The sequence below is a fragment of the Neophocaena asiaeorientalis genome, unplaced genomic scaffold (genome assembly GCF_003031525.2).
Source record: "Neophocaena asiaeorientalis asiaeorientalis breed wild unplaced genomic scaffold, Neophocaena_asiaeorientalis_V1.1 scaffold722, whole genome shotgun sequence".
Lineage (NCBI taxonomy): Eukaryota > Metazoa > Chordata > Mammalia > Artiodactyla > Phocoenidae > Neophocaena > Neophocaena asiaeorientalis.
Window position 1 is genome coordinate 705,679 of NW_020175686.1, and position 21,398 is coordinate 727,076.

General features: G+C 35.4%; 1 pseudogene; it reads right to left on the reverse strand.

Annotated features, from left to right (window-relative positions):
• Positions 1-1,656: 1,656 nt before the first annotated feature.
• Positions 1,657-2,287, reverse strand: LOC112390970 (UBX domain-containing protein 2A pseudogene; annotated as a pseudogene).
• Positions 2,288-21,398: the final 19,111 nt, after the last annotated feature.

Genomic DNA, 21,398 nt, shown 5'->3' on the forward strand with positions numbered 1-21,398 from the left:
TAAGCTTATGGCCCTACCTTATAACCTTGAATTAAATTTTTCCTCATTTAAGAGCATCACCAATGGCTTTCTTATGATTAATGAATGCATGGTAGATATATGTCCCTTTCACATGCATAATGGATGAATAATAAATATAGGTCCGTTCTCTCATTTTCAACCTGTTTGTGTTTTTATATTTACAGCAAGTTTCTTATAAGTGGCATATGGTTGAATCTCGCTATTTTTATCCAGTCTTATAATGCCTCCCTGTTAATTGAAGTGCTTAGTCTATTTACATGTAATGTAAATTATTCATATGTGTGCATTTAAGTCTAATATACTGCTATGTGATTTTGATTGTCTCATCCTTGTTCGTCTATTGTTCTCTCCTTAAATTGTGGGTGACTTAAATATTTAAAAAAAATTTTTTTTATCTTGTTACATCTTTGTTGTTATTGTCATGTATGCATGTGTGTGTGTATATGTTTGTGTTTTGCATTAAAAATGCAATATTGATCTTTAACTTTGAACATTCTGTTTAAACTATTTTAATGTTTCATAAAATTTTATCTATCATACGTTTCAAAATTACCTTTCAACTTTTGTTGTTGTTTATTTTACCTCTATATATGCTGTAAAACCTCTACTATAATCTGAATTGTGTCCCCCCAAAACTCATAAGTTTAAGCCCTAATCCCCAATACGATTGTATTTTTATATAAAGCCTTTAAAGTAGTAATTAGGGTTCAATGATGTCATAAGGGTGGGAGTTTAATCTATGATGATCAGTGTTCTTATAATAAAAGGAGGAGATACCAGGGATGTACACACGCAGGATAAAGGCCATATGAAAGCACAGCAAACAGATGCCCATGTACAGGCCAAGGAGAAAGGCCATGGGAGGAACCATCTCCCCTGCTTGCACCTTCATCTTGAACTTCCAGTCTCCAGAACTGTGAGAATATAAATTGCTATGGTTTAAGTCATCCAGTGCAGGGCATTTTATATAATAAACTAATATACTTATGTTTTTTATTATTTTTGACATTTTAATAAGCTACAAAATTTTATTCTTAAATATATATACATCCTAGATACAGTTGCCAAATTAATGTTTGAGTATATCTTGATGTTACAGAATGAAAACTGAACACACTGTGAAGTTTAGTCATAGTTAAGGTGAAAAGAGAGTCTTGAAGTCTTTTGATTATATCTCAGTCATAAAATAATGACATTGATGCTTTTAACGTGCAATGCACATTTTTTTAAAAATTCACTGCTCTTTTTAAATCTGAGACAGCTAACATTTTAAAAAATCACTGCTGTTTGGGAAAGTAATGGATATGCCTTTAAATGAATCATAATACAAACATATTTGCTTATTTATATGATGTTAAAATTCTTAATTATATAGCTACTAAAGTGTACCTTATGTTGATTAAATGATATTTGAAAATGTGGAAAAATGCATTGAATTTCAGGAACATAGCTCCAGTCATAGTTAATTTTGCTAACTTGTACTTATTTTTAGAACTCTCATCAGAGGACAGTAAAATACGACCTGGATCAAAGGTCCAGTGAATATGACTTTTCCTTAATGCATTTTGGTCTGCATGTTTACTTACAATCATCATTCCTCTCCAAATTTCCCACTTAGTCCATTAAAAATTAATGCTATGAAAGTTCTCTAAAGTGTTCAGCTCTTTTTTGGAGTCTCTCAATGATTGCAACATTGTACAAATCTGCTTCTTCTAGTGTGACTGTTTCATCTAGCAATTTGAGAAAAGAAGTGGCACTGCCAGGGAAAGGGAGGACTTCTTTGAGACCCTTGGTATTTTCCAATGAAGTCTTTGATGTGGCTTACCCAAAACCTGTGACATGCAGCTCAAGCAGTGTTTAGAGGGAAATGAATAGCTATTAATGCCTACAGGAAATATAAAATTTCTGGAAGATCTTTTTCCATTTGGCTAACCAGATCTGTATTTTAGTGAAATGTTCCAGATTATTAGACAACAGGCAGAGTGTCTTTATTCTCATCCTCAATACTCTTTGCTTTAGAAAAAAATTTTGGTGTAGCACTTCCCAGTCTGTGATCCTGCCCTGAGAAGGGCTGGAATACAGTCTTCATTGACATACATAGTTCATTTTTTTTTTTTTATCTTTAACTAACATCCAGCATTTCTTTGTCAAAAATCTTTTGTAATTCTGAAGGTAATTCACCTTTTTGGTGGAGTTCAGAACCTACTTACTGACTTGCACCATCAGAATAACTTCTGAAATCATTAGCGACTTAGAATCCATTTTACCATAGGTTTTTTTTTTTTTTTTTATGTGGTACACGGGCCTCTCACTGTTGCGGCCTCTCCCATTGCGGAGCACAGGCTCTGGATGCTCAGGCTCAATGGCCATGGCTCACGGGCCCAGCTGCTCCACGGCACGTGGGATCTTCCCAGACCGGGGCACGAACTCGTGTCCCCTGCATCGGCAGGCGGACTCTCAACCACTGCGCCACCAGGGAAGCCTGTTTTCAGTAGTTTTAGTATGAGGTACTTGGCTGTGTTTTTATTTGCATTTATCACACTTCAGGTTTCTTTGAACTTCTTTGATCTGTGGGAGGTTTTGTTTGTTTGTTTTTAAATATTTAAAAAATTCTCAACCTTAATCTCTTAAAATATTTCTTGTGACCATTTCTCTCTTTCCTTCTTCTCCTCCTGGGTTTCCAGTACTTGTATATTTGAATGTTTTCATATTGTCCCATGGTTTTCAATTATCTACTCCATTTTTTCTCTGTCTTATTTTTGTGCTCTAGGTAAGAGGATTTCTATTGTCACATCTTCAAGTTCAAAATTATTTCCTTTGTTTTGTCTGTTCTGAATATACCATGTCAATCTAGCTTGTAGTTGAGTGGGGTTAGGGACTCTTGCTTATTTATTTATATTCAGTACCCCATGAATTTGAAAATCCTCTAGTGATAGACAGCTGCTGCTTTTTGCTTAACGTGAGGCCTGGAATGATTGAGGCTATCTCTGTGGGTGTTATGGTTCTACCTTCTGCTTTCAGCAGGCCCAGGAAGACTTTACTAAAGATGGGTTTCTCCCTGTGCTTTGCTCCTCTCTCAGCAGTAGGGCATTGCTTGCTACCCAATGTAAGACTTATCCAGTGGGGAAAATATTTTTCAGCTTCCCTGCTACCAGTGCAACCTGAAACAGGCCCTGTTTCCTTGAGCCTTATGTCTTAGGCTTTCTCAGCATTCCTACTCTTCCACAGCAAACAACCACTTCCTCCTATTCAGTACAAAGTCCTGAACCCAAAGAGATTTCCTGGTACTCTCTCAAATGTAGCAAGTGTTTGCCTCATACTGATGCACTGTCAGAGATGAGTGTGTGTCCTGCTCAGCCTTTAGGGGCTGATGGCTTAATGCCATGAATTTAAAGAGGCTGTGGTAGGTAAGTGTTCTGTACGTCCCATAGCATCAGAGAGCTTTGCCTTTTAGGTCAAAGTCTTTTAGGGCAGAGTCTTTCTGGCCCCCTCCCAGTGGTAGTCAGTCTTGGCCTTGTATTGATGTATGGGGTTGGGGAATATTGGTCATATTCTGTCTTTCCCCCAGTGACAGATATTTTCTGCTTCAGGCAGTGAAAGATCTGGGGCAGATGGTGTTCAATTTCCTTCCTTTCCCCAGTAGCAGAGAGCTGCATCTTTCATCACATCAAGATCCAGGTTGAGTGTGGATGGTTTTCCTGCACACTGCTCAGGGCAGCCAATCCTTACCTTGCAGTCACGCGGGTTTGGTGAACAGGCAGGTTGCTTTAGGCTCTCCTTCTTCAGCCCCAAACATCAGCAAGCCATGCATCCTGTGAAGTTGGTATGTCTGCCTTCCCTGTTCTCAGTCCCTCTCATGAGCAATTGACCTATGAAAAGGGTTGACGAGGGAAGGCAGTCTCCTCTTATGTCTGGGGCTTTCAGGGATTCCAAGTTAGCATGCTAGCCCTTACTTGGCATTTAATAAGTCATCAAATTTAAGCTGTTTTGATCCAACTTAATTTTATAGTAGCTAAGTCTATTTCCCATTGTTATGTCTTAGATGAAACACTTTATGTGTCTTATCCTTTCTTAGAAATGCATGTCACCCATTGGAATTTTTTTTTTAATTAGATAGCCTTTTGATCTTACCATTTTATTGAAGAGCAGGCCTGTTCTCATTTTTAAGGTGATAATAAAGATGTTTTTTTGTTTGTTTGTTGCTGCTTTCCATGTTTTATGCAAAAAATAAAAGATAAATCTCACTCTTCAATTTTAAAACATAATTTTGGAAAGAAATGAAGTGTTAGCATATAACATTTGCCTGGTTTGCACTTTTACTAATGGGCACGTTAGCCACATTTTTTTCTCTCATCCTAACTCTCATAGTCCTTTAAAATTATAGATGTTTGACTCAGTTTCATGGTAAAAAATAATAATTTGATAAATTAGAAGCCCATTTTATTTAGTATGTGACTATTATCGATTAAGTCCATCAGGTTATATATTTCTAAAGAGCTACAATATAAAGAGAAAGAACAAATTTTGAACTTTTTATTGTCTGCTGAAGCATTTCTTATAGGCATATACAGACAGGCACACTGATGTACAAACAGATCCATCTAGAGTCTTCATTTCTACATCTTTACTGTCATCACCTATTTACAGAGAGACTCTTTCGGGACTTCACATATTTTTCTCCTAGAATTTTCTAGTTAACCTCAGATATTGCATGGACTCGAGGACAGTCTGTTGGTACAATGATATTTGTTCTGTGATAACATGGGGTTATTACAAGTCTTTATGAGAAGACTTTAGCCTAGTTTTTTTCAGATCCTACACAACATGTCTTTTTCATTATTTTTAAACTGGATGGTTAGAGCGTGTGGATCATAAAACTTTGCATTCACACTAAAGAACAGAAATAGTGAAGGTTTTAAATAAGAGAGAGTGCTAGGGCACTAAGGAAGAGAGTGTCCTTTCTGACTTTGCAGAGGCAAAATCCTTGACTAAATGGCTGATAAACAGATCACTTTGAATATTTATAATAGTTTTGCAAAAAACTCCAAAGCAGTCATGCTACCTGTAATAATGAAAGTGAAAATCTTTTCAGCTACAGACTTATTTCAAATAATAGTAATTTGTAAATGTTCTTCCAAGGAGAACTAATAATTATATTTTCATTTTTTTAGATATGCAGAGGTAGTAGCAACTTTTTCATGGATTTTAATGAATCATGCATATTTTCAATCTATGCTTAGCAGTTCTAGACTTACCACTGTATCCTATTTAGCTTCTTAGGGCTTCTCAGCACATTTACCAAGTTATTTTTGAATACAAAAAATTTTATTAAATTTATAACCTAAGTCCAGAATGGTACACAATCATATTTATATTAGTGATGCATTTACAGAAAGTAAACACACACTTTTTTTCTTCTTATAGGAAGAAACAGAGTATTATCAGATCCCTCAAATCCTCCTTCACAACCTCTTTTCTTTGGTGACTACAACTGCCCCTCCCCCCAAAGTGAATAACAACAATGCTGACATCTAAAATAATATATTGGTTTTGCACTTAATAGAAAAGGGATCATCTATTATGTACTATGTCTGTCTAGCTTATTTTCATCAATATTTTGCATATGACATTCACCCATATTGCTACATTTGGTTGTAGTTTATTCATCTCATTAATGAGTAGTCCATTTTATGAATGTATCACAATTCATTAATTGCTGTAAATAGACATTTGACTCCTTTCCAAATGTTAGCTAGTACAAATGTTGCTGCTATGAATGGTCTTCTTCATATATTTGGCTGAACATATGTGGTGGGGAGATACACACAAGTGAAGTTACTTGCTCAAAGTATAAGTAGGTTAGCTATAGTAAATACTACCAACCACCTTTGTAAAGTGATTGCATTAATTTAAATTCTTAACAGTATATGAAAGCTCCAATTGCTCCATGTTCTCCCAAAACATGAAATTGTCTATTATTTTTATTTACCCTGCTGGTGAGATTATATTTCTGTTTTAATTTGCATTTACACTTTATGATGAATGAAATAGATGACTTTTTCATATGATTTATTCCCAGTTGAACATTATCTTTTGTGAATATCTTGTTTGAATCTTTTGCCAATTGTTCCATTAAGGCATCTTGCTTTTTATTGATTTATGAATGCTCTTTATATATTCCAGGCACATCCATTATTATATACATACATATATTAATGTACATATATTTTTTATCTACTTTGTAGATATACAAAACCCAGAACATATTTCTCTATATTTATGCATTTATGTTAATCTTAGAGAAATACTAAGAGTTAAAGAAGATGAAAGACACAGACTATTAAAAATTGACAGGTCATCTTGAGGCCATGTCCTTGAAATCTCTCATATGACATGAAGATATAACATTAATTGAAGATCTTGGGGGCAAAATGCCATGTTAACAAACATTTTTCCACAAAAATCCACTCTTATTTTGACCATGAACTCTTACCTCATGTTTTGAATTTGATCTTCAAGGGCCACTAAACTCAATCTCTCATATTCTTCTTTTCATCAGAGTTTATAAGTCTTTTTCTTGAAGTGTTCTAGAATTCATTATTTTCATGATTGTCTTACCTGTTTTTTCTCCCAGGCCTCTGGGATCTGCCTTACAAATATCTTAATAGAAATCATGTGTATTATTATTTTTTCCTTTGACTAGTATAACATCAAACAATAGCATTAAATTCTATCTCTGATAGAGCTGTATGAGTTATTCATTTCTCCTTTTACCCATTTCTACCTAATATATCACCTCATACCTGCATGATTTCATTTTCTTGCTGACTGATCCTCATGGCTTTTGTCTACCTCCCTTCCAAGTCATTCTATACAAGGCTTAACAGATATATATATTTAAAAGTTAAAACTCTTTATGAGAATAACCCACTTAAAATCATTTAATTGTAAAGTCTTAGCATGTAGACAGTCTTCCAATATTTGATTGGGCCTTACCTTATTAACTTATGCTCTAATAGATTTGTGTAATTGGGACCTGACATTGAATTACTTAATATTCTTATGGCAGTAAGGAAGAATTCTGCTTAAATCATTGTCCCATACCTACATTCTATTAAATAAGCAAGCATCTTCATTTTAATAACCATATGAATTATTTTTCTGTAGAATTCAACTTGTAACTTTTCATTTTTTCTTTCATTTTATTGCAAGTCTTTTGAAAACTTGTACAGGACATGATTAAGTTATGATAATAACTAAACTTAAAATAGTGCATTCTTCATTCAGTCGTTGTCAGTGTTCTAATATATGTCTTGTTCTTTCAGAAATAATTTAAAAATTCACATTTTTCAAAATATCATTTGAGATTAATTTAGGGTAGACTTAGATAGGCAACAGGGATTTTATTTCAGTATTGATTTTCCACAGAAATTTGCTCAGATTCCCATATTGCTTACAGCACAGCCCAGAAGGTTAGTATTAAATAACAGTCTTGATAAGACCCCAGGCGATTTAAGTACATCTTGGAGTCATTTCTCTCTGATTTCTCTTGAGTTATCTACTGTGGAACATGAAACAATTTTATTTTACTTAAAAAGCTCAGGTCTAAAGAAAAGATGGTTGTTTCTTCCAAAGGAAAATATTTTTATACGAAATTTCAGTTAAAAATATTTCAGGATATTTCTGTCTTTGTAATGAACTCTTTTATGTGAATCAGTTTATTTTGAGTCATTCTTTTAAACTGTAGAGAATATTATACATACCATATTTATTTTATATCTAATTTTTGTTCTTATTATTCACTGTTTTATTCCTCAAAAGATTACCTGGCATAGAGTAGGTACTGAACAAATATTGTTTTAATGAAATTAGCAGGTCCACTGTGTACTATTATTTACCTTTGAGCACACTAATCTAATCTCCCGTTTTCTTGGCCTTTTTCTGTAAAATGTCAGTAATAAAGTAAGTATGTATTTCACAAGGTTGTTATTAAGATTAAGTGAGATATTGAACATAAAGCAAAGTATAGTGCTCAGCACATTGTAAGCTCTCAATAAGTATCAGCTTTTCTTATTAAAATATTTTCAGGACTTTCTTAAGGAAAAATCTTAAGTAGTATAAGTTACTATATTCAGTTTTAACTATTTAATAGATCAAATCCACCATGAAAACACAAAGACATTCCTAGTGTAGAGAATGTTACTGAGAACATAATGCTGCCTGAGGCAGTTTCTCAGGGAAGTCTCAAAATTGCTTGAGTAATGACAACGGTGTGATAATACGTGTATGTAATAGTTTCCTAGAGCTTTCATAACAAATTACCACAAACCTAGTGTCTTAAAATAACAAAAATGTTGTTTTGTCCCCGTTCAGGAGACTAGAGTCTGAAATCAAGATTCAGCAGGGTTGTTCCCTTCCAGAGGCTTGAGAGAGAATCTGTTCTATGTGTCTCTTCTAGCTTCTCATGGTTGCAGATGATTATTGGCATTCTATGGCTTGTAGCTGTATCAGTCTAAACTCAGTTTCCATCATCATATTTCTCTGTGTGTCTCTGTGTCCTCTGTCAAAGACACCAGCCTTTGGATAGGACCACACTAATCCAGGATGACCTCATCTTAATTTGTTTACATCTTCAAGAATCCTATTTCCAAAAATAAGGTCACATTTACAGGTTCCAGAGGATAGGGTTTGAATTTATCTTTTTGGGGAGAACACAGTTCAAGTCACAACAATGTATATAATATGTTTTTTTATATACAGAACTCAGTTAACATTTCAAAGATAAACATATCTTGGGGGAAGATATGTCCTAAAATAATGTTACATCATTTTAACTAATTAATTTTACAGCCTGAATATTAATAATCTGCATAATCAGTTAGATGGGAAGTTTTAGTGAGTGCACACACATGTACCATTATTAACTGGCCCCCAAATAATACAGAACATTTCAGCCAAACTTCAAAGTCACAAAGGCCAATCTGCAGTCAGTTTTCTCCCCAACGTCCAGCCTCTGGTAAGTACTAATCTGATTTCTGTCTCCACAATTTTTCTTTTTCTTGACTTTCAAATAAGTAATATCTTAAAGTATATAGTCTTTTGTGCCTGCCTTCTTCATCTTGTCATCGTGATTTGAGGTACAAGGCTTGTCACATGAATCAGTAGCCCATTAATTTTTATTGCAAAGTAATATGCTGTTTTATGGATACAACACAATGGCTTTATGCATTCTTGTATTGATGAATATATTGGTTGTTTCATGTTTGAAAACAGGAATTATTATGAATAAATCTATATACAAGCTTTTGTGTAGACCCATATTTCTGTTTGTCTTGGGTAATAGCTAGGAATGGAAATGGTGATTAACATAGTAAGTGAATCTTTAACTATATAAAACAACTGCCAGATTTTTCCAGAGTGGCTATACCATTTTATATTCCCACCAGCAATAAGTTCTAGTTGTTTTACATACTCTAAAATTCTTGGTACTGTCAGTCTTTTTAATGTTAGTAATTTTGTTGAATTTTAATAAATTCTTTTTTTATTTTTAATAAACTTTATTTTTTAGAGCAGTTTTAGGTTCATAACAAAATTGAATGACAGATACAGATTTTCCATTGTAATGAATTTCCAATTGTACTAGAGGAATTTGCTGCAAAGATTCTCTTTTCCACATTTAAATAGCCTTGTACTTTTTCATAACTCAATTGATTTTGTATGTATGCATCTATTTCTCTTCTCTCTTCTTGACTCAATTGATATATATGTGTGTATACACACATACACGCACACATACACACACACACACACACACACACACATTTTTTTTCTTCTCATACTGGCCTGTGTTGTTTATTGTGACTATAATATCTCTTGAAGGCAGGCCATTTAAGCCCTCAAACTATATTCATCTTTTACAAACTTATGTTGTCTCTTTTAATCCTTTTGTCATTTGTTTTGCTATTATTTTGTAAAATTCCATATTTAGATTCTTTGTGGCTGATGTATAAAAATATTATATATATAAATATGTTTCTCATTTAACCTACAGCCATGATAAAAATACATATAAATCTATTATATTTTGTTTATTTCTTCAGGATTTATCTATACACAATAGTTCCTTTTGCAAATAAAGATGGACTTTCTACTTCCCTTAGAGTATGTCTATTTTTATTTCCTTGTCTATCTTTCTTATACTGCCTAGGACCTTCAGTAAAATGTTTTCTTTTTTATTTTTTCTTTTTATTTTTTTGCTGTATGCAGGCCTCTCACTGTTGTGGCCTCTCCCGTTGCAGAGCACAGGCTCCGGACGCTCAGGCTCAGCGGCCATGGCTCACGGGCCCAGCCGCTTCGCGGCATGTGGGAACTTCCCGGACTGGGACACAAACCCGCGTCCCCTGCGTTGGCAGGCAGACTCTCAACCACTGTGCTACCAGGGAAGCCCTTCTTTTTTTTTTTAATGTTCTTTAGTTTTTAACTTATTGTGTCTTGTTATTTAATGTGGGATATCTGTAGGGTGAATATTTTGATCTTGCTCTATCATCTAGCTTTATACTCTATGAGCTTGCCTTAACTCATAGTGATTAGATCATTCTTATTTCTTGTAATTTTTGTTATGGTTTAAGTCTTGCTGTTTGTTTTCTCTTTTCCCATCTGTTCTCTGTTTTTTGGTTTTTTTTTAATGTTTCATGCCTTATCTCGATTTTTTAAATGTCATTACATCCTAACTATATATTTTTGTTCTATTATTCTTTTTCAATGATCACTCTATGGTATGAAATATATACTTTTTTTGTTTGTTTGTTTTGTTTTGGTTTTGGTTTTTTTTTGCGGTACACAGGCCTCTCACTGTTGTGACCTCTCCCGTTGTGGAGCACAGGCTCCGGACCCGCAGGCTCAGCAGCCATGGCTCACGGGCCTAGCCGCTCCGCGGCATGTGGGATCTTCCCAGACCGGGGCACGAACCCGCGTCCCCTACATCGGCAGGCGGACAAGTGCACTTTTTAAAAAATTTCTATTACTGTATTTCCATTTCTGTTATTGTATTAGTAAACATTTAACTTGCACACAAATCTCACAGAGCGTTGTTATTGTTTTCTTTAGAGAGTAAATTATCTTTTAAAGATAATTAAAACAAGATAAAAAGCATTATCTTCTGTACCTACACATGCATTTACTTTTGCTGACACTTTTCATTCGTTTTTATCTGGTGTAATTTTATTCTACCTGTAGGACTTACTTTTACATATCTTTGGGGCAGGTTCATGGACTATGGATTCTGAACTTTTCTGCGTGAAAAACTACTTTCCCTTTATTATTACAATACATTTTCTCTGTGTTTAGAATCCTTGGCTGACATGTTTTTCTTACATTTGTCTTCTGATGTGAATGAGTTGTGATATTAAGTTTATTGTTTTGCTTATTTTCTTTCCTCTGTACACATTGTGTCTTTTTCTCTAGTGTCTTTTAAGAGTTTATCTTTACCACTAGATAAGCCTTATGATGAGTTTCTTTATGTCTATTGTGATGGTGATTCATTTAATTTCTTGGACTTATGGGTGTGTGAGTTTAACCAAATTTTGTATTGATTCCTATAATCATCACGGGTCCAATAAAGTTGTGTCCCATTATCCTATTGTCAACCATGTTAAGCTGGAAACTAAATTTTCCAGAATCCAATTTCCTGTCGAGTCTTAGGTTAGAGTTGGCCAGGAACTTTCACAAGGAATGGAATGAAGAAGTGTGGCATTGGCCATCACTCAGTGAATGTTGCTGTGGTTAGATGCTGAAGTACCCAGAAGTTTCCAGCTTGTCCTACTGCCCTCTCAACTCATTGTCCAGATCTTTTGCCAATGGGCTTTTTGTGTAGATTCACAGAGGCAATAGGCTGACACTCCTATTCTAGTAGCTCCCTCCTTGCACTTGCCCTTCTGTAGATGAATATGTGCTTGGCTTCTCAGATTGACACGGTGGTGATGCAGCTGAATCTCTCTTACCTGTGTTTGGACATTCATTTTTCTGTCTCTTTTTGTAATTGTGCAAGCTTTAATTCCTGTAGTAAATCACATTCCCACTATTACTGCGTTTCCATTTTCATCAATCAACCTTTGCTGATACAGTAGGTATTATGATGATCTCTATTTTTTAAATAAGTAAAATAAGAAATGGAAATAATTAGTAATTTCTTTAATATTAAAAAGCAAATGAGCAGTTAAGCTAGGATTTAAATATGTGAAGCCTGTTTAACCACCCTGCCATATTGTGGTAATACAATATATTTTATTTTAAAATGCGATATTTTTATGACTATATGTGTTGAAACATTTGGAGATGTTTATTTATTTGCTAGAACTCCTTGCCAGCTCTCACATTCATGTAATGACTACAGAGTATTAAAATTAAGTTCAAGAATAGATTTTGTTTTTGTGTTTTATGTCAGGGGTGATACGTATAAGAAGAAGCATTCTGTGAATAAAAGTATCAAGAAACAATATCAAAAATATATTTGAATAAGAAATAATAAGTACTGATATAAATACAAATTTAAAAAATTCAAACGTAAATTTACATTACCTAGATTTTCTTATATTTTTTCTGCCATAATTATGGCATGAATTCTTTTTTTCACTGGCATTTATTTTTAAATAGCCACACTCATTATGCACTGCCTATGGATGAGTAAAGACTCTAATTAATAAATATTAATTTCAAATGCCTGGAAACATATAATATTTCAATAAACACACTCATAATGAAACAAATTAAAATGAATAATGTATGCTTACATTTGTGTATTTACTAAAATGTGAATAAAATATCTTTTATTAACACATAATTCTGGTTCCTGAGCACAAAATAATTTTTTAAAAGGAGAAAATATTTTATTTATTAATTTATTTACTTATTCAAGATATACGTAATCACTTCTATGTTCCAGGCACCTAAATTTTATAAGCAACTCTTTTCATTAGTGTTGATTGTGCTATTAAGTGCCAGATTATGTATTATATACAATTCAAATCAGTAGGTACGTAGTTGTGTGGATAATGTTTACATAGCTTCAACTGAATTTGCAAGTATTATCATAATATTAGATTAAAATATGTTGTCACTTGTCAGATAATCAGCAAAATGCCTGGTTCAAACAACAGAGTACCAAAAAAAGTAGAGTAGTAATTTTGTTTATTTGTAAAATAGTCTACATTTTTATGTTCAAATGAATAAACTTAGCTTTTGTTTGCATTTGCAAAAGACTGTATAGTTGTTTCATATACACATTTAATTTTAAGTTAGCAATGATTTAGAAATTTTTAAAGTGCATAAAATAATACATAACAAATACTACAAAGACACAGTGTAGTGTAAGAATACCAGGTTACCTCTCCTGGATCTATAAATCAATGTATAAATGATTTTGAAACACTGGTTCCGCGTCTATATAACATAAAGGAAGAGAATGGCATAATCTTTTCTAGCTATATGAGGTGATCTAAGTAGTTAACATTTTGAAATTTTCCCAATGTACTTTTACTGCCTAGTTGGTCATATTTGCTCTGAAAATTCCTACCAATGGAGTAAGAAATGAGGATAAATCTCATTGCTTCAAAGAAATATAAATGTTGCTGTAAGTAAAATGCATCACATAAATTTAACTTTTGGGGTACAACCTTGAAGAGACTCACAACCAAAATATTAGCCTGAGTGCAAAGGATGTTCAGTTACTAAGGCTAAATAAGTTGGTTTAGTTTTGAATTTAAAAGCCTTTTCTTGGAAGATCATGGTTATATTATTTAAATTATTTCTCTGTGGGTAGGCAACCTATAATGACAAATTCCAGCAGTATCCAGGTTCTAAACCTACTTTGGTGGTGTAGAATTAATGTTTGAGTTTTGAGTGTAATTCTTGATAGTTATGTTAGTTATTTTGGGCTATCATAATAAAATAGCATAAACTAGGTGGCTTAAACAACAAACATTTATTTCCTCACGGTTCTAACGCCAAGATCAAGTTTCCAGCATGGTCAGTTTCTGGTGAGACTTCTCTTCCTGGCTTTCAGATGATGCCTTCTTGGTGTGTCTTCCCGTGGTGAGGAGTGAGTAGGAAGCAAGTTCTCTGGCATCTCTTCTTCTAAGGGTACTGATTTCATCATGAAAGCCCCACCTTCATGACCTCATCTAAGCCTAGTTATCTCCCAAAGGTCTCACCTTTAATTATCATCACATTTGCTTAAACATATGAGTTTTAGGGGACACACAATTCAGTCCATAATAGTGCTCCTGTATTTTCATGTTCACACTTCATACACTTTCAGTTTTATTTTTGTCTCAGAGAATTTGCCTTCACTTCCTGGGAAATACATCTTTATTTCTCAATGGAGTGTCTGTCTCACTACCTACTGGGAAGTTGGGTGTTACATGAACAAATTTTCCATGTATTATTATATGTTTCACCTTGCTGCCTTTTCCCAACCTTTCAGTCTGCTAATATTTTGCCTTATGTGTATGAGCTGCTATATATTTCATTTTTGTTATTCTATTTGAATCAATTCTGCCAATTCCTAGACGTTTCCCCAATAATAAAATTTTAATGATTCAAAAGAGTATTAGAGGGCTTCCCTGGTGGCGCAGTGGTTGAGAGTCTACCTGCCGATGTGGGGGACACAGGTTCGTGCCCCGGTCCGGGAGGATCCCACATGCCGTGGAGCGACTGGGCCCGTGAACCATGGCCGCTGAGCCTGCGCGTCCGGAACCTCTGCTCCACAGCGGGAGAGGCCACATGGTGAGAGGCCACAATGGTGAGAGGCCTGCGTACCGCAAAAAAAAAAAAAAACAAAGTATTAGAGTTAAAGTGAAAAATATAAATAAAAGCAATGTATATTCATTTCAGAAAACGTTATATTTTCCAAAATACCTTTTCAAAGAAGAGGATTCTTAAGTGTGTGTTCAGTTGAAAGAAGGAATTACTTTTTCAGTTATAAATATCATGAAAATTACATAATTTATAAGTTGATATTGACTTTCTAAAATGAACATCAATATTTATTGAACACCATGTGTACCTTTATCCAGGCAACTTCAGAAATAATTAATCTTGATATTCATAGAAAATGGAAATCAATAACTAAAATGTGAGAAGCATTAACTATCATGTTGTAAATTCTGTAAATTCCATTGATGTTTTAAGGGTTTAATCTAAGTCTTTGATTCTAAAGAGTAGCATCACTTAAAGTAATTTAGCCTAACTAAAGAATGACTTATGTAATATTCTAAGCTTACAACCACATAGAGAAGTATTAGGCAACTGGCCAAATCAAAGCCTAATAGATGACAACATATTTAGAATTTTTTCATTTAATTGAAAAATAAATTTTAATAACTAACAAATTATGATTGCAGTCTGCTCCTAATTTTCACATCTGCTTAAATTTGCATTTTAAATAATAGAGTATCTTCATTATATTGCCAACAAATTTTCATGCAAGGTTGAACTATGTCATGTAATGGGATGAGGTGACATGGATTTTGATACTTGCCTTTCCTCTGTGACCTTGGGCATTCCAACTTAACAAAAAAATAATAATAATTGACTTCAACCATCAAAGCACTGAGTCAATTGTCACAGGGATAGAGACCAAAAGGAAACACTATCCTCACACTGGAGGAGTACACAATTCCCTTGGGGACAAAAGTATGAAAAGTATACAAGTTTCTATAATTCAACGTAGACTTTAAGTGCCTTTGAAGAGGGACTCTGGGAGGGATCATGCCAAGAAGTACTTCCCAGAACTTCTGCTGCCAGTGTCCTTGTCCTCACAGTGAGCCACAGCCACCCCTGCCTCTGCAGGAGACCCTCCAACACTAGCAGCTGTGCCGGGTCTCAGTTGCAGCACCTGGGATCTTTGTTGTCATGTGCTGGATCTTTGTTGCAGCATGCAGGATCTTTGGTTGCAGCATATGAACACTTGGCTGTGGCATGTGGGATCTAGTTCCCTGACCAGGGATTGAACCCGGGCCTCCTGCATTGGGAGAGCAGAGTCTTAGCCACTGGACCACCAGGGAAGTCCCTAGTGCTACTCCACTGGTGGATGTGCTCCAGTTTCTTTCCCATTTACTTGATGGGCTTTGCAGTTATTTCCGGTCTTGGTCTACTTTGACTGTTTTGGTGATCAACAAAGGGACCCAAAGCAGACTTCTGTCCTTTGCCTCAACACTACAGGGAACCAGAGCCTTGGTACTAGCAGAGGCCTCTGGTGCCCATCCACCTCCTTGGAGAATCCAGACAAATTTGGATGAATCTCTTCTGGTTCTCAGATTTCTCATATTGGTTGATGGTCCTGAGTTTTATTTGGCAGTATGTATCGGCCGTGTGGCTGACAAGGTCTTGGTGCTCCGGCCGAGTGTCAGGCCTGTGCCTCTGAGGTGGCAGAGCCGAGTTCAGGACATCGCTCCACCAGAGACCTCCCAGCTCCATGTAATATCAAACAGCGAGAGCTCTCCCAGAGATTTCCATCTCAATGCTAAGACCCAGCTCCACTCAATGACAGAAAGCTACAGTGCTGGACACCCTATGCCAAACAACTAGCAAGACAAGAACACAACCCCACCCATTAGCAGAGAGGCTGCCTAAAATCATAATAAGGTCACAGACACCCCAAAACACACCACCGGGCGCAGTCCTGCCCACCAGAAAGACAAGATCCAGCCTCATCCACCAGAACACTGGCACCAGTCCTCTCCACCAGGAAGCCTACACAGCCCACTGAACCAACCTTAGACACTGAGGGCAGACACCAAAAACAACGGGAACTATGAAGCAGCAGCCAGTGAAAAGGAGACCCCAAACACAGTAAGTGAAGCAAAATGAGAAGACAGAGAAATATGCAGCAGATGAAGGAGCAAGGGAAAAACCCACCAGACCAAACAAATGAAGAGGAAATAGGCAGTCTACCTGAAAAAGAATTCATAGTAATGATAGTAAAGATGATCCAAAATCTTGGAAAAAGAATGGAGAACATAAAGAAACGTTTAACAAGGACCTAGAAGAACTAAAGAGCAAACAAACAATGATGAACAACACAATAAATTAAATTAAAAATTCTCTAGAAGGAATCAATAGCAGAATAACTGAGGCAGAAGAACGGATAAGTGACCTGGAAGATAAAATAGTGGAAATAACTGCTGCAGAGCAGAATAAGGAAAAAAGAATGAAAAGAATTGAGGACAATCTCAGAGACATCTGGGACAACCTTAAATGCACCAATATTCAAATTATAGGGGTCCCAGAAGAAGAAGAGAAAAAGGAAGGGACTGAGAAAATATTTGAAGAGATTATAGTTCCCTCATATGGGAAAGGAAGTAGTCACTCAAGTCCAGGAAGCACAGAGAGTCCCATACAAGATAAATCCAAGGAGAAACATGCCAAGATACATATTAATTAAACTATCAAAAATTAAATACAAAGAAAAAATATTAAAAGCCTCAAGGGGAAAACAACAAATAACATACAAGGGAATCCCCATAAGGTTAACAGCTGATCTTTCAGCAGAAACTCTGCAAGCCAGCAGGGAGTGGGAGGACATATTTAACGTGATGAAAGGGAAAAACCTACAACCAAGATTACTCTACTCAGCAAGGATCTCATTCAGATTTGACAGAGAAATTAAAACCTTTACAGACAAGCAAAAGCTAAGAGAATTCAGCACTACCAAACTAGCTTTACAACAAATGCTAAAGGAACTTCTCTAGGCAGGAAACACAGGGGAAGGAAAACCTACAATAACAAACCCAAAACAATTAAGAAAATGGTAATAGAAACATACATATTGATAATTACCTTAAGTGTAAATGGATTAAATGCTCCAACCAAAAGACATAGACTGGCTGAACGGATACAAAAACAGGACCCGTATATATGCTGTCTACAAGAGACCCACTTCAGACAATAAAAATAAAGTTTAAAATGAGAAAAATAAAAAGTGACTTTGAAGAGATTTTTTTTTTAATCTGGAAACTAAAAGGAAGTAAATATTATAATGATCAGATAACTTTCAAGGTGGGCTTTCAAATTTGTGTACTGTTTCAAAAGAGAAATGGAGAATTGGTTGAGAGAGCACTGCAGTCAGAAAACAGCATGAAATCTTGAGAAAAATGTGTAAAAGTAAGAAACATCTTCAGAAGGAGCAAGTCATAAAGTGTTATTTTAGAGTGAGCAAATGTAGAGGAATGGTAGTATATAAAGCCAGAAAAGTAGTTTAGAATCATATTGTAGAGGAATTTAATTGACAGAATTTAACTGATTAACTCTACAAATAGTTTTTTTTGGGCTACAATTCCAGAGACCATATTACACACTAAAAATCCATACTTCACATTATAAGAAACACCAGGTCTTGAGACTATATAGAGTGAAGGAAAATAGGAACAAATGACATACTTACATAAAAATATCTGAAACTACAATTATATGATTCTGAAGGCTGTGATAGACAATTGCACAGTTCTAGAAAATACATGATAGGAAATATGACTTCATCAGATGGATTAATGAAGAATTCCCTGAAGAAAAAAAAAATGAGTTCAGAGGGCAGAGGTGAAAGGAGGACAAAAGAGTATTACATGCATGTGAGAAAGTTTGTATGAAATGTAAGGCCAGTGTGGCTGCAGTACAGGGAGCCACGTGTTCTCCAGTTGTAGGGGAAATAGGAAACACAAGACAGTCCCAGATGCTGCAGGATTTGTAAAAGTCAGTTTGTTCATTATCCTAAAAGTAATGGGTAATTATTTAAGTGAATAATAAGAGAAAATGTTGTTTTATTATTATCAGAACTAAAACACTCACTGTTGAGTGAAGAAAAGTTGGAAGGAAGGAGATGAAAATGTTGCTACAGTGGACCAGTTGACAGCTAATGATTGCTCCAAATAAGTGCTTTGGAGATAGATATCTTTGTACTAATTTAAGAAATATTTAAGATGTAAAATGGAAAGTACATTGTGGAGAATTAGAAATTAAATGGGCAGAGTTATCCAAGGTTACTCTTTGTCACTGGATTGTGATATTTAGTTGAATAATGGTTTTATTCACAGTGATAGAGAATTTAGGCAAGCCTGGGAAATAAAATTCTTTGAAGGGGGGAGACTACAAACTCATTTTAAGTACCTATGGGGTTCCTTTGAAGTAGATGTCAAAGCAATGATGCAGATTTACAATTTCAAAGAGTGAGGCTAGACTGGATTATTGATGTTGGAGCAGTAATGGGGCTTTGCTAGGGAGCAATGAAAAAGTAATAATGAACCCCAGAATACTGACCAAGTAGCATGGGATAAGACTGAAAGGAGATTAAGAAAGAATAAATGAGTGCTAAGAGAAAGCCTAGAGTGTGACATCACGGAACTGTTTTAAGAAAGAGGGCAGCAAATGCTGAGACAGCAAGTAAAAGGATATTGACCACTAGCTTTCCAGGTGGAGAAATCAATGAAGATTTTAGAAGTGTTATTTCAGAGAGGTTATGGAAAGAAAACAGATTTTTCTGGGTTAAAGAGAGAAAGGTAGTGAGGAAATAGAGCCAGTGTTCAAAGGTAAATATTTTAAGAAATGGTTTGTACAGGTAGGTGACAGGGCCACAGTTGAAGAAGCGTATAATTAAATTGAGGGATTAAAAAAAATGGAATACTGAATATATTCAATGGAAAAATGCAGTCGAAGAGAAATGGGATTATACTACATTTGGTACCTGGCATAAATCATTAATTTTTTCCTAATAAAAATGACAAGATAGAAAACTTTATTTCTTGAAAATTAATACAACTAAGGTAAAATGATGACTTGAAGCTAAGTCCCTCTTGAAGGAGATAAGAAAAAAATGCAAAGGCTGATATAAACGTGTATAACTGAACTTTTAGACTTGATGTACATTAATGACAGAGAGATTGGAATAGAAAAATAAGGAAACTGATGTGATAGTTCTGAAAAGGTAGAATCTATTGCAACTGGTAAATAGTTTTACCAAGAAATTAGAGCTACTTACGGTGAACCATAGGCAGATGTCTAGGATATAATTATTGGCTTTTGAAAGCATCTGAGGAAATGATTTACAGGAAGGATGAGGTATTTCCTCCACATTGCTAAGTCCAATGATCAGTTTCCTAACTTCATTTTGCTTGACCTGGTAACGACATTTAGTAAAGGTTATCAGTCCCTTAAAATTCTTTCTTCATTTGGCTTTAAGAAGACAAACACTCCTGATTTTGTCCAAAAGTATTGTAATTCTTTTTTTTTTCGGTACTCGGGCCTCTCACTGCCGTGGCCTCTCCCGTTGCGGAGCACAGGCTCCGGACGCGCAGGCCCAGCGGCCATGGCTCACGGGCCCAGCCGCTCCGCGGCATGTGGAATTTCCCGGACCAGGGCACGAACCCGTGTCCCTTGCATCGGCACGCAGACTCTCAACCACTGCGCCTCCAGGGAAGCCCTGGAATTCTCTTTTGATTTCTTGGAAAAAATCTGGAGAGATCCACGGATCAGTTCTTGGAATTCTTCATTTTACTGATTTTCTGCATGATATTTTCCATTAAATAGCTTGAGGTGCTTTTAATAGGCTAGCAAGTCCTACATTTTTATCTCAGTCCTGAACTCTAATAATATATCTTTAACACTATTTGACTTCTTTGCTTGGATCTCAAGTAGGTCTTTCAAAATTAACAGGACCCAAACCCATATCCTAATTGGAGCTCCTCCAGTAAGAGCCTGCTAATCTTGCAATCTCTCTCTCTTAAATTAATAAGTACCCTACCCTTCTTGTTCTTCAGACCATGATCTGGAAGTTGTTAGCCACACCTCACATCCATTCCATCAACATACGTTGTTGGCTCATTGTTCAGAATATATTCTATGTCTGAACACTTCTCACTGTTGCTACTGCCACAAAGCATCTTCCTAACTTCTCCTATTATTACTGTTCTTCAGACACACAAGATTCCATGCTCTTTTTGGTATAAATTAAGCATGCTTATACTTTAGAACCTTTAAATTGGCTAATCTGTCTGCTTGCAATACCTTTTTCATCATATCTGCATAGCTTGCTCTCTCTTCTTTAAGTCTCTACACAAATATACTTTTTAACAAAATTCTCCCTGAATACCATTATAAAAGAGATTACACCTCACTCCCACACTTTCTATAACTTTCCCATGCTTTATTTTTCCGCATGGTAGTATACCATGCAGTGTACAGTTTAATTTTCACTAGGTTATTTATTGGTTACCTCTGGCTTGAGCAGTACTATCCAATGGAACTTTCTGCATTATGGAAATGCTCTGTATCTGGCCTTTCCAAATTGGAAGCTGCTACCTACCACGTGTGAATTTTGATAACATGAACTA